This window comes from Rousettus aegyptiacus, unplaced genomic scaffold (genome assembly GCF_014176215.1).
Source record: "Rousettus aegyptiacus isolate mRouAeg1 unplaced genomic scaffold, mRouAeg1.p scaffold_m13_p_3, whole genome shotgun sequence".
Taxonomy (NCBI): Eukaryota; Metazoa; Chordata; class Mammalia; order Chiroptera; family Pteropodidae; genus Rousettus; species Rousettus aegyptiacus.
In genome coordinates this window covers 140,555,859-140,568,061 of record NW_023416306.1, presented here as the reverse complement: position 1 = coordinate 140,568,061, position 12,203 = coordinate 140,555,859, and the positions used below count along the sequence as shown (strand labels likewise).

The following is a 12,203-nucleotide window of genomic DNA, read 5'->3' as shown; positions in this document are numbered from 1 at the left end:
CTTCAGTTTGCAGGATGCCCCACAAAGGGTGGGGGAAGAGTACCCTGTCTTTAAAAACAATGACTAACAACGGGCTACTCTGCAAATAACGTAGTTAACAGCTTCTCTCCTGATACTTTAAAAAGAAAGGAGGTGAGAAGAAGGCGCTGGGCACCCTCTGAAACGAATTTTTCCATCACCTTTGCACAAGTTCAGTTGAACAGACTACGCAGTTAAGTCCCTTTGAATTGAGGGCTAAGTAGAAATGAATTCTCCCCTGACCGCAGGCAACCAAGGGAAGGAAGGGGAAGAAAAGGCGGGCGGGGAACACGCGCTGTCTTCAAGATATCCAGAGAGTTCTGATCACCACCCCTAGTCAAGACCGAGTTTAATAAAGTTAAGCCCAATAATAACACTTGGTGTTGAAATGACGCTACCCTTCAAAGGCTTCAGGGAGCCACATCGACTACATATTGGCAATTAATAATGACGGGAAATGGCAAAATAATCTTCGTTTGGGGTGGGAGGGGCCGAGGTGAGGGTGGGGTAGTTTGCTTTACAAAGATCTGTTTCCCCAAACCTTTATCTTTCCCACAAAGAGTCTTGGTCCTTTGTATTTCACCTTGGGAGTGTCTCTTACCTTCCTAGATAAGAGAAATTCAATCAAGTCAATTAAGTTGCGGCTTTCGAAACCTCTGAGTTTTAGATAATGGTCAGTTTCCTCAACTTCTCTCCTACCCTGTTCCCTCTAATCTCATCTTTCCTGGGGGTGTCTCCACCCTCCCGCGCGCACGGCCTCGTCGGAAGGCGGAGATCCGGGGAGGCCCTGAGCTGGACCGAGAGATCGTGGCGCCCAGGCGTGGACCAGGCGGCCCCGGAGAGCGGCTCGTGCTCTCCGCCGAATCCACGGCGGTCTACAAGAGCTGTGTTTCCTACACCGTGACCGCTCGGTCGGAGTTACCGGGAAAACACTGACATCCCTGCCCGGGGGGCCGATTGCGGAAGGAGGCTCAAGTCGGCTTCCAGGCTGGTGCCGCCTTCGGCGCCCCACTCACAGCCCGCGGACCTCCCAGGGGCGCCGTTCAGGTTCTCTTCCTCCCGGTCCCCTCTCTCCCTCTGCTGGGAGCCCGAGACCTCTGCCGAGCCGAGCTCGCCTCATTCGGCCTAGTTCTCAGGCCTGGCGGGCTCCCGCTGCGCCAGGGCCCAAGGCGGTTTGGGCCGCGGGAAGGTCTGCGGCGCAGCCTGGGGAGGAGCCCAGCTCCTCGGGCCCTCGAGTCAGGCGCCTGGGTCAGCTGCGGGCTTCGGCGCGCGTCGCCAGGTGACTTCACGGCCTGGCTGAGGTGTGTGTGTGTGTGTGTGTGTGTGTGTGTGTGTGTGTGTGTGTGGTCGGGCCGGGAGGCCAGCGCACTGCGCGGGAGGGAACCAAAGTCGGCACCCAAGGAGAGGACGGCGGGCTGGGCCCACCGGGCCTGCAGAGGACCGGGGAGGCGAAAGCGAGCCTGGTGGGGCCCGCGCGCGGCCTCTGGCTTCCCTCGTCTCCCGGGAGGAAGCGGCGCAGACGGCTGGGTCTCCTACCCGCGGTGAAGGGCGAGGCCGCCGCCGCCACCACAGCGGGGGCTCCCGCCGCGTCTGCGGCCTCTGGTGTCCAGGACGGACTTGGAGCCGACACAGGGTCCAGCTGGGTCTGCCTGGGGCCCCTCAGAGAGTCCCCCTCAAGAAAGCCAGGTGCTTCTGCAAGTGGGTCTGGGGGAGTGATGCTTGGGCGTTCCGCCTTCCCTTGGGGGTCCTCCGCTCTGAGCTGAGGCTTTCAGGCGAAGCCTGAGGAATTCTAAGCTACCCCACGCCCAACCCTTTTCTCTTTCCCCGCTGTATTTTGTTATTTAACCGAATGCCCTTCTTTTCTCATTTGGACCCGGGGCAGCACTGAATGGCCCTAAAGGCCGCATGTCGGTTCTAGAACCGGGAAGAGGTGCCTCTGGAGTCCCTGCGAGTGCGGGGCAGCCCATTCCGGATACTTGCAGCGCAGGGATCGCAGTCGTGCTCACCCCCACTTAACCAGAAGCGGGCGCTGGGGCGGCGAGCCCCGGCACGCACACCACGTGTTTGAACCCGCATCTAACACTCGGTGAAAACTTCACTGTGTTACCCGGACAAAGCTGGAACCCCAAACCAGGCGTGCCCGTGTTAGGTGGTGGTTTATTGCGTACAAAGACGTGTTTTCATCGTGTAAAAGAGAAACACAAAGGAACCGGGCAGGAGACAGGCGCATCCCAGCATCCCACACGCATGGAAAGGGACATCGCAAGAAAAAAAAAAAAAAAAAAACAGCCAAAATGGGAAGACACGGGGTCGGGTTCAGCCATGACCTCTGCCTGCTTCGTGCCTTCCTTTGAAACCTTACGAAGGATAGCTCTCTGTCTCTGCGTTTCTCTCTCCCTTTCCTTGGACAAAAGGGTCCAAGCCCGTCACGCATATCCGTGCGAGAGATCTGCCACCAGTACCTTGAACATCTGTTTTTCTCTCAAGGGCCAGTGCCCTGTAAGCGAAGAGTGCCTTGATAAAACCTGATACTTTCCTTAGTCGCCCCATTTCCTCCCTCGGGACAGCATGCTAGGAAAGATGGGGAGCCCCTGAGACTTCCCCTGGGGTTAGAGGAAGCAACACCCGTCCTCCAAACAAAACCCACCCACCTTCATGTTTTTCAGTATGAGGCTCTAAAACTGCACAGATTATGGGATTTGTCTCGGACGGAATTAACATTACATGTGAGACGGTGGTGCTCTGCAGTACTGAGACACATTGTACACGATTGCTTGGAGCATCTCTTCCAAACTGCCTGTTAATAGCAACAGGATACCTTAAAATAATACATGTTGGTTTTTTTTTTTTAACTCGATTAAAACAAAATTTAGGCACTATTTGGAAAGGACAGTTTTCCTGGTAGAAATAGTTGGAAGGAAACGGAACCTAGTGCAGGAGCTGGAAGAAACTTCTGAATGCAGAAGTAACGAGAGAGATGAAGCAGGCATGCCTTTAAAAGGCCTTCTATGCAGCAGTCCTCAACAAGCAAGAGAGGCGCCCCCAGTTCTAAAGAGAATCAGCCAGACTACTCGCGCAAGCAGAGCGCTTTATATTTAAAAACCAACCTGCTCTCCGCTGCAAACAAACAATAAGCAAATTCAAATAAAGGAGTCCAACCAAGTCCAACTCATTTGGTCAAAGATATCGGCAGGTGCCAGAGAGTTCAGGCTATCACTAGGGGGAGGGTCAGCTTGGAGTTTTGTTTTTCTCCTAGAGGAAAAGTCAAACAGCATGAGGTCTATGACTCACTTTTATTTCTTAATCTCCCCCACCCTTTACTTTCAATTCTTAGAGTAAGGAAGCAAGGTATTTTGGTGTGTGTTGGGGGTGGGGGGAGAGCAAAGGAAACAAAACAGAATTCCACAGCAAATATAGTGGTAAGTGGCCAAAGTTTGACTTGACTTCTGTTCCAGCACCACAAGGGAAAAAAAGCTGTCCAAGAATCAGATGGACTCCTCTGCCTCCTTCTCTGGCGTCTTTGCCTTACTTTGCTTACCCCAGAGGTGAGGAGGGGGCCTTTTGGATTAAGGATTTCTTAGTCTACTTGACATCACTAGGAGACACTTCCAGCTGAGGGCTTTTTTAAAAATAAGATGCCAGCTTCTAGCAGCTATAGGATTGCCTCTCCACCTCCCACCCCCCCACCCCCTCCCGGAACTGCTTATGATGGAACCAGCAATGCCGCCTCTGGGAGTCACAGGAGCAGCAGTTACTGCACCCTGTGGGTCTATCTGCTTGCCTTCCGTCCCAGGTTTCCGAAGTAAAGGCGAGAAAGCACCCCTTAGAGAAAGGTTTTGGGTGGAGGGAAGGTTGACCCTTAGGCCCTGTCCCCCAAATCTCCCAACTGAAATCTCCGGAGACCTTAGACTACACTGAAATCTGAAAATCACTCATCCCAGCCTCCAGTTGTTAAAATCTGTTCCTAGAACCAATAGTCACATTTTAGACTCATGGGCCATTAATAAAAATCTCCTTAACATTCAAATGGCTCTAAAATGCGTTCACAGCAGATTACTGGGGCCTAATGGACATCGTATGTGCTAACATGGACCCTGAGTGGCGAAGTTCTGGAGTGGGGTGTCTGACTACAACCACCTGATTATCAGCTTACAGCCCAACCACTTTTCAGCTGCGATGCTCTTAAGAGGAGTTCTTCCCGACATCAGAGCGAGACTTCTGCGTTCTTCATTTAACCGGATTTAACAACCGCACAGTGTCTGGAAAGGGGAGGGGAAAACCTGCCTGTAGGCGTAAGGTCACCCCCAGACGTGCAAGGGAAGGACCGCGGGACACCGCTCCTCGCCTCTCTGCTTTTAATGGAGCGATGCCCGAAAGGCTGTGGCTGGGGCAGATAAAGGCCCTCGCCTGGGATGCCAGAGTGGCCATTAGTCCGCGGCTTCCGCACCTCGGAGCGGAACCCCTGAAGTGGCAGCTCGGTTCGTCCCGACGAGGCCCGCCACGTCCGGACGACTCGCGGGGCGCTCCTGCTGGCAGCAGGGAAGCCTTCGGGCTGGGTTGCTGCTGGCAGTCGAAGGCGCCGAGACGCCCTGCGGCGGCCGTGGCGCCAGAAAGGGAATGGGTTCCCAGGTTTCAACGAAAAATGTGTCAAGTGCACCGTGTTCCCACTTTCGATCCTCACCTCGCACCAAGCAAAGTAAGAGAAATCGACTCCAAAAGCTGGGCCTTCGTGGCTGCCATGAACACACGGGCATCGCCCTGGGCACCTCTTTTGTCTGCGCAGCGCCTCCCAGGCCAAGGTTATTTGGAGCCCAGAGAATTACGGGGGCGACAGGGAGTTTCCGGAGTGGCTGAGAGGCATCTTTCCCGCCGGCCATGTGAACATCGATCTCACGACCTCTGCCTGCAACCCGCACCAGCCCTGAAACTGGGCCTCGAATTCACGGCTCCAGCGCGTCGCTTGCGGCCGCACGTGGCCGATTCGCCAGGTCCCCTGCGGAGTGGCAGACTCGGTCGCGCGCCCTGGCAGAGGGGAAGGCCAGGGCTCCAGAGCACTACGCCGCTGCTCTTCGAAGCTGGCGCGGGTGGGGGGGGGGGGGCGGGAGGAGGAGCCAGGGGGGAGGAGGCGGAGGAGGGCAGGGGGAGAGGGAGGGGGAGGGGAAGGAGGAGGCGTCAGGCGTAGGACCTGGGAGCCTGTGGTCCGAGTGTTCCTTCTCCCACCGCTTCCGCGGTCTGCACGAGGAGCAGAGGGTGATGGTGAGTGTGAGGGTAACAACTCCAGGAGGCAACGAGGCCGGTATGTCCACTCCTACGACCTCACACACGGACCGTGGCCACACGCTGGGCCGGCTCTAAAGGCCAAACCTTCAGTTGGTAGCAGTCAACAGACGCGGGAATAGAGAGGCTTGTCCTTAAGAGCGCGCAACCTGGTGTAACTCCTGCCTCCTAGGTCGGGGCTGGGCTTGGATCTCGGAACCGAGTGTGCTGGGCCCGCGAGGCATAGCTGGCACTGTCCAGGGCTCCTCGCGCCCACCGGGGCACCAAGGGCTTTGACGGTCCATTGGTGGCTGCTTCCGGTTCCAACTAGAGACCTCGCCAGCTGGAGCGGCCATACGCCCAATGCCAGGGCAAGCCTAGACAACTGGTAAAAATAAAAAAAGCGTCCTAACACAAAATTTGAGTTAGAGTTTTGAACACTTAGAATGCATATGTAAAGCTTTTCCCTAAGTCCTTCTTGGCCAGTAATCCATGCAAGTTTGATGACCTTTGAGTTACATTTGATTAGAAACTTCCAGCCTGTAGTTCTTATTGCTATGTCAGCGCTAAGGAATTTTTTAAATATGCAATGCAGATACTTTGGGCAGTTATATATGTCTAAAAATGAAATTAGGTAATTTTGGAAAGATCATACTAATTTTTAGATTTTAAATTGATGGTAGACTCTAATTGAAATGCATTTTTCAATAACTTCTCACTGATTAAGTTGATTCTATTTTTAATTTTAGTCTAAATTAGCCACTTGAGGCTTTGCAAGGCAAAAAGGAACTCAATCTATTTGTTAATTACCTGTACAAAAAGCATAGCCTTTATTTGGTCTTAAAATTGACCATAGATAGGGCCTTCTGATTTTGAGATGGGGGAGAAGTGGAAACTTCATTCAAACATGCATTCACTGTTTTCAAGGACATTTATTAAATCGATTAAACCAATAATCTTGATTCCTGACCATTTTAAATGGATACATTATTTCTATCCCACCACTTTTTTCCTTCATATGTATTGATAAAGGTGCAGAGTATGTAATACAAATCTTTACTAAAAGATACCTGAATTGTTACCTTTTTCAAGAATATTTAACCTCTGGTTCAAGCAACCATTGGGTCCATGGATAAATTGTAGAGGATGAGTGAATTCTCTCAACCGTATGGATTTTTTTTTTTTTTGTCTATATGTTCGGTGTAATTTCTGAGCAGAAGGTCTATAGCTTTCATTATGGTCACAAAAGGGTCTATAACCACTCAAAATTAAAAATCATTGGTTTTTATTACATATTTATGTGAATGAAAGGTGAACTTGAAGATGGAAACTTACAGTTCTTGGTAACAGCTAGATAAGTTCGCAGCCCCATAAAATTTAAGTCTACCTTTAACTTTTTGAAACCTTGTTTTTTTTTAAACAAAGTAATCTAAAAGATCCTCTTTATTTATAAGTTTGCCTAGTTCAGCCTGATTTGAGTTATTGTTCATGAGGCTATTTATATATAACAAACACCTTGTTGTAAAATAATGAGTAAACATGAGTTATTTTTAATATTATCTACATATGAAATGTAAAGTAGAAAAATTAAGCAGGTATTTTAATGATTCAGACCAAAAAGCCTCTTTAACCCAAACAAAACAATCAACAACAATAGCAGCAACAAAATACTATCTCACCCTAATTAAACATTTCAGAAAATTTAGTGTCAATTGGTTCGTGCTCCCTCTCTGCACATACATTAATTTACCAACTATGCCCAGGTTCCTAAAATTTTTCTGTTGAAAAATTTTTCATTTTCCTTTAAGCTTGATTGTCAAAAGTGGATGAAACAATAGATAAGAGAGGTGGGACTTTCTGACTGAATCAGAAGGAAGGCATGGTCATTCCATTCGCTTAAGGAATTCAAGGTCAGATGGTATAATCACTAGCAGGAGTACCCAGGGTAGAATTTAAATTAAATACTCAAAAGCCTGTCATTCAGAATAGCAGACCTTGCCCATTTCCCCCAACCCACAATTCCCAGCTTACTTCCAACCTGTCTGAGAGTATACCTTCCATTAGTGCAAGAGGAAGCATAATCTACAGGTTTATTTAGCATTTGATCTTTGCTCAGAGGCTTTCATTTAGAGTAACCATTGCAGCAAAGATTTGGATCTGGTCGTCCCTAAAATAGCTTGAACCAAGTGACCCCAGGGAAGTAGACACAAGATACTAGCAATTTATTTCATATCAGCTCCCAAGCCATCACCAGATGATAACAACCCTTGGACATCGTTAATCTCTGCTTGACTCAAACTGGTGACCGCAAGGTGAAAGGCAGGGCGTTATCTCTGAGCAATTCATGTGGCCTTCCACAGATTGCCAGTTGGGCCAGTACAATTGAAGCCTCTTCTCCAGTGGTTACTTTAAAAATTTCATATCCAAAGTCTTTGGTCTTGGTTGGACTGGAAGGTAGGAGGGCTTTATCAAGGGAAATGCCCAAGGGCAAGATGTGGGAGCTTAGAATCCAATACAAATTAAAAAGGTTGAAAAGGTAACTGTGTGTGTTCCTTGACCAATAAACTTTGAACAATATTACTGTGTCTATGACTAGAAAAAGCCTCTGGAAACAAATGTTTTTGCTAAACGGTAGAGGGAAAATGCACCTTAAAAAATAAGAGGCAAAGTACTATCTAGAATTGTTTTATTGTTTTGAAAACTGCTTTATTTTTACAATCTATAAGGTCAGCATAGCTCTCCACATACTGATTTGGTATCATCTCATGGCTAGAAGAGGCCACAGAAAGTGGGGGAATGGTGGAGAATAAAGGAAAGGGATGTACTGGTGAACAAAAGCTGTCCTGTGTGTCCTCCTGGTGCCAAGAGGGAAAATAGGCTAAATTACTTGTGGGGGGAACTGCCACTATTTGCACTTTTCAAATATGTAGACGGAGTCATTTTAGCCTCATATTCCGGGGTACTTAGCTCTAGCTTGAAGTTGTAGAAACATTTCTTCCCTACTTGGTAGAATTATTCCGCCTCTGATACTGCAGTATCCTAGTTGTAATGATTCTATTTGATTTTGCTAGATGGCTCTAGAGAAGACTGACAAAAAAAAAAAAAAAAAAATTGAGAGGTTTTGAAAATATTGCAGCGATTTTAATAATATGCTTTACAAGTCCATGTATTGAAAGTAGGTTATTGATGGCAAATAAATTATTTTAGATATTTTTAGCAATAAGCTTCTTTGGACAGTATCAAAGATCAACTCGACATATGCGGAATTTCATTTGTTAGTAAAAAATATTACTGAGACACCCCACAATGTTATTCCATAACTTCATTCCTAGACCCTCTGGTTGCTGCCCTAGTTTTTTAATTAACTGGTACTTGCAAACTCTACTCCATTCTTTGATATCTTCTCCTCAAAATGATATACTAAATAAACCAAGCTAAAATTACTAGTCACAGTATCAGAGCATTATATAGCATTGGCAAGAGGACACCCCTTATGATAAAAAGTCACTGATTGATTAAATGTTGCATTTTGTAACATTAGGCTACTGCTTAAGTGATTGTGGGGAAACAGGAATGAAAAATTAAGTCTTGTCACCACTTAAGGCTGGCCATGCTCCACTGTCTTGCTGATATAATGTTCAAAAAAGCATAAAGAGTCGCAGCATTCGCCTGGTCAGACACGAGGCAAAACATCATGTTTAAAATATTTAGAGGGAATTACAATTTCAGAATTCTCCCTCCTTAGTATTCGTCTGTTTCATGAGAAGTGGTTTAGATAGAGGCTAGAGCCTAGAAGGGGAGGGGACTAGACCTGTATTTTCTTGGCATAATGCTGCCACATCTTCATGATGGTGATGCTGAAGATAAGATCAGTCTCCCATATTGTAATGATTTGTATATATCTTAAATCAGTAAGCAGGGAGGGCATTGGGCTAGGTGCTTGACAGGGCGTTGGACTAGGTGATCTATGCAAATTGACAAATTTATTACTTTCCAGAGGTCAGTTTTCATTATAGGTCTACAACTTTTACATCTGTGCATTTCTTGATAACAAGAATGGACTTGGTGCCAAGGGAAGTCTGAAACTTCCCTTTTGGAAGCTCCATCTGTGCTTTTCCTGCTTATCTTTTCTGAATATTTTGAGTTTTGCTTGAGATTTGGATAATTTTACTCCAATTTTATATACAAATTGGGTTTTTAGTTTTGGTTTCTGCTTTTGGTCTGTATCTCTAGCTCTCCTAACATTGTAGAAACCTTCGTGCAACATTATTTAATATGGAGATGTGACTTCCAAGTGTCTTAGAAAATGAAAGTCAGACATATTTTTTGTTATTTAAGAAACTGGCTGCTAGTTTCACTAGGGGAATAGTTAGGGATAGCAGTGATGCATTTAGGCTTTAGAGTTGGATTGTCTGGGTTTAAATCCAAGCTCCTCTAAAACAAGGTAGATATTTGTCCTTATGAAGATTATTTAATCCCTCTGTGCCTTAGTGTCTTCATCTGTAAAATTTTCCCGATTGTGAGAGTTAAAGTGCTTAGCTACGTGTCTAGATATATAGTAAGTGCTTATCCATGTCGCTTATTATTGTTATCACCATGACTGTCGTTGTCATTGTAGTCAGTCTCTGTCCAGCAAAACTGAGTCAGAGCCAGAGCCTTAATGAATGAATGTTGACAATATTCATTCTACTAAAAGGACAGAACACAGATGTAATAAAAAGAATGCAAGAGAGATTACATAAGATTGTATAACTATCAAACTATAGATATAGCGTAACCGCATGATTAAATTCATTTTGTGTTATTTTCCTTTGTCACAGAGTCTATATTTTTTTGTTCAACTCTCGAAGAAATCAAAAGTACTTCAAAATCTGCAAATACATTCAGAAAGAAGGAAGTAAGAGCAAAGTCAAAACAAAACAAACTACTGTACTATATTTAAATCATACTTCTAGTCATGTCCATGTAAGATTTAAAATATCCATCACTGCAAGTAGTTCTCCCTTCCCCTGCCCCCAGCTCCAAGCACTCTGAACACCAGCCATTCCTCACTGTACTTGAGCGTGGTACTGGCATCTTTATTCCCACATAATACAGGTTAATCCGGTCTGTGGGCAATATTTATTGCCCTCCCCATCTCTGAAAAAGGTATCAGAACTTGGTTTTAATTCCCTTTTAAACATGGCTCATCTACGTCTATGCCATCCTGAATGTGCCCGATCTTCATCTGATCTCAGAAGCTAAGCAGGGTAGGGCCGGTTAGTACTTGGATGGGAGACCACCTAGGAAGACGGGGTGCTGTAGGTGTAACGAAAAAAAAAAAAGCCCTAAACACTGCATTTAACAAGAAAAGTGAAGTAAAGCAGTTTACTTAATAAAATAATAAAGACCTGTAAACTGGGCTCTTGGTTTTAAAAAAAAAAAGAGCAGGAGAATAACTGGAAATAAAAAAAATGTATTTTATGTATGTAAACTAGTATGGATGATGGCAAAAGGAGAAGAAAACGGGGTAATGAATTTGTTCAAATGAATTTACGGAAGATAGCAATTCAGGTCTCTGAGAAATTACAGAGAAATTTCCAGTAAGTGGCTGAAGGGGCTGATGTTTCAAGAAAGCCCGAATAGTCAACAGGAACCATATTTGCAAAGAGCAAAACTTTAGTCATCAGCTTCCATAGTTCTTCAGCACACAGGTCTGTGCAAGCAATTTGTTTAAGGTTCCCGTATCAAAACATGTCTCCAAGGGCATAGACAGGGAGTCAGGACCTCCTTTGTGATGTCTGCAATAGAGCAAGGACCTGACAACCGCCTGCAAGTGTCTGAAAAGGCATCATCCACCAGGTAGGCAGAAGATTTATCCAGGGTTGTCCAAGGGGCTAATTTGGAGTCAAGAGATAAAAAAAGAATCTCTCAGTGATGACTTCTCATGAGCTATGAAAGGGAAGTGGCAGAATCTCTAGTTTGAAACTAAAGCTGGGGAAGGAAGAACTCTTAGAATTAAGCCTCAGGCACTGTCCAACTTCAGTAGAGGGCTGGCCTCACTGCTAAATGACCTGCTAATGTATCTTATATGTAATGTATCTTACTCTATGCTTATTAAACATCATTCTTATTTTTCAATTCCTTTGACAGTTATGACATTAATGGTGCTATTGCTAAAGGGATTTCTGTAGGTTTATATAGATTTGCATTGTCCTATGAGTAAAGAGTTATTTAATAAGATTTAGTATTTGCCTTGAAGACATTTCACCTTTGACCTCCTCAGAAGATTGAAAGAATAACCAAGCACATTGTCAGCTCCTCATGCCTGCCGTAAATTTCTCCAAACAGCAGACACTAACCGCATAACTAACAATTATATGAATAATAAAATCATGACGTTTTCTTGGCCCCAGAGACATTAAAATGAATCCTAGAATGGCTACAGGAAAGGATTCTCAGGTGTCAAACTTATTCAAAATTAAATTTCTACTTAAACTTCCATTAGAATTTAAGAAAACCAGGACCATCATAAGGTGTACCTATTTATTAAGCAAATATTTGAGGGTCTTCTCTGCACAAGGCATTCTCCCAGATCTGGAATGCACAAAGTTTCAGTTTTCATGGAGCTCATGTTTATGGGAGAACATACTGATGGGTGGTCACAACAGGAGCCAGAAACTTCTGAGTCAGAAGTAAAAAGCTGGTGGGTTTCAAGATGCATGGAAATGTAAGTGACACCGGAAGTTTAGTGTTTATCAGCACTTTAATGAATGAAAATATTTTTTCCAAAACATCGTGGACTAGGATTCAGATATTCTAATGAACGGAAGTACAGTTTGTGATGCTCCATACTGAAGTCTCTCCGGGTGTCCTGGGCATGAGGAGGAAGGAGGTAGGAGCACACGAGATGCTCCATGCTAAGAACATACATGGGTTCCAGGACGTGT

The 12,203-nt window shown here is 45.7% G+C and overlaps 1 pseudogene; it reads left to right on the top strand.

Annotated features, from left to right (window-relative positions):
* The first annotated feature begins 10,462 nt into the window (after positions 1-10,462).
* LOC118600535 lies at positions 10,463-10,581 on the top strand (annotated as a pseudogene).
* The last annotated feature ends 1,622 nt before the right edge of the window (positions 10,582-12,203 follow it).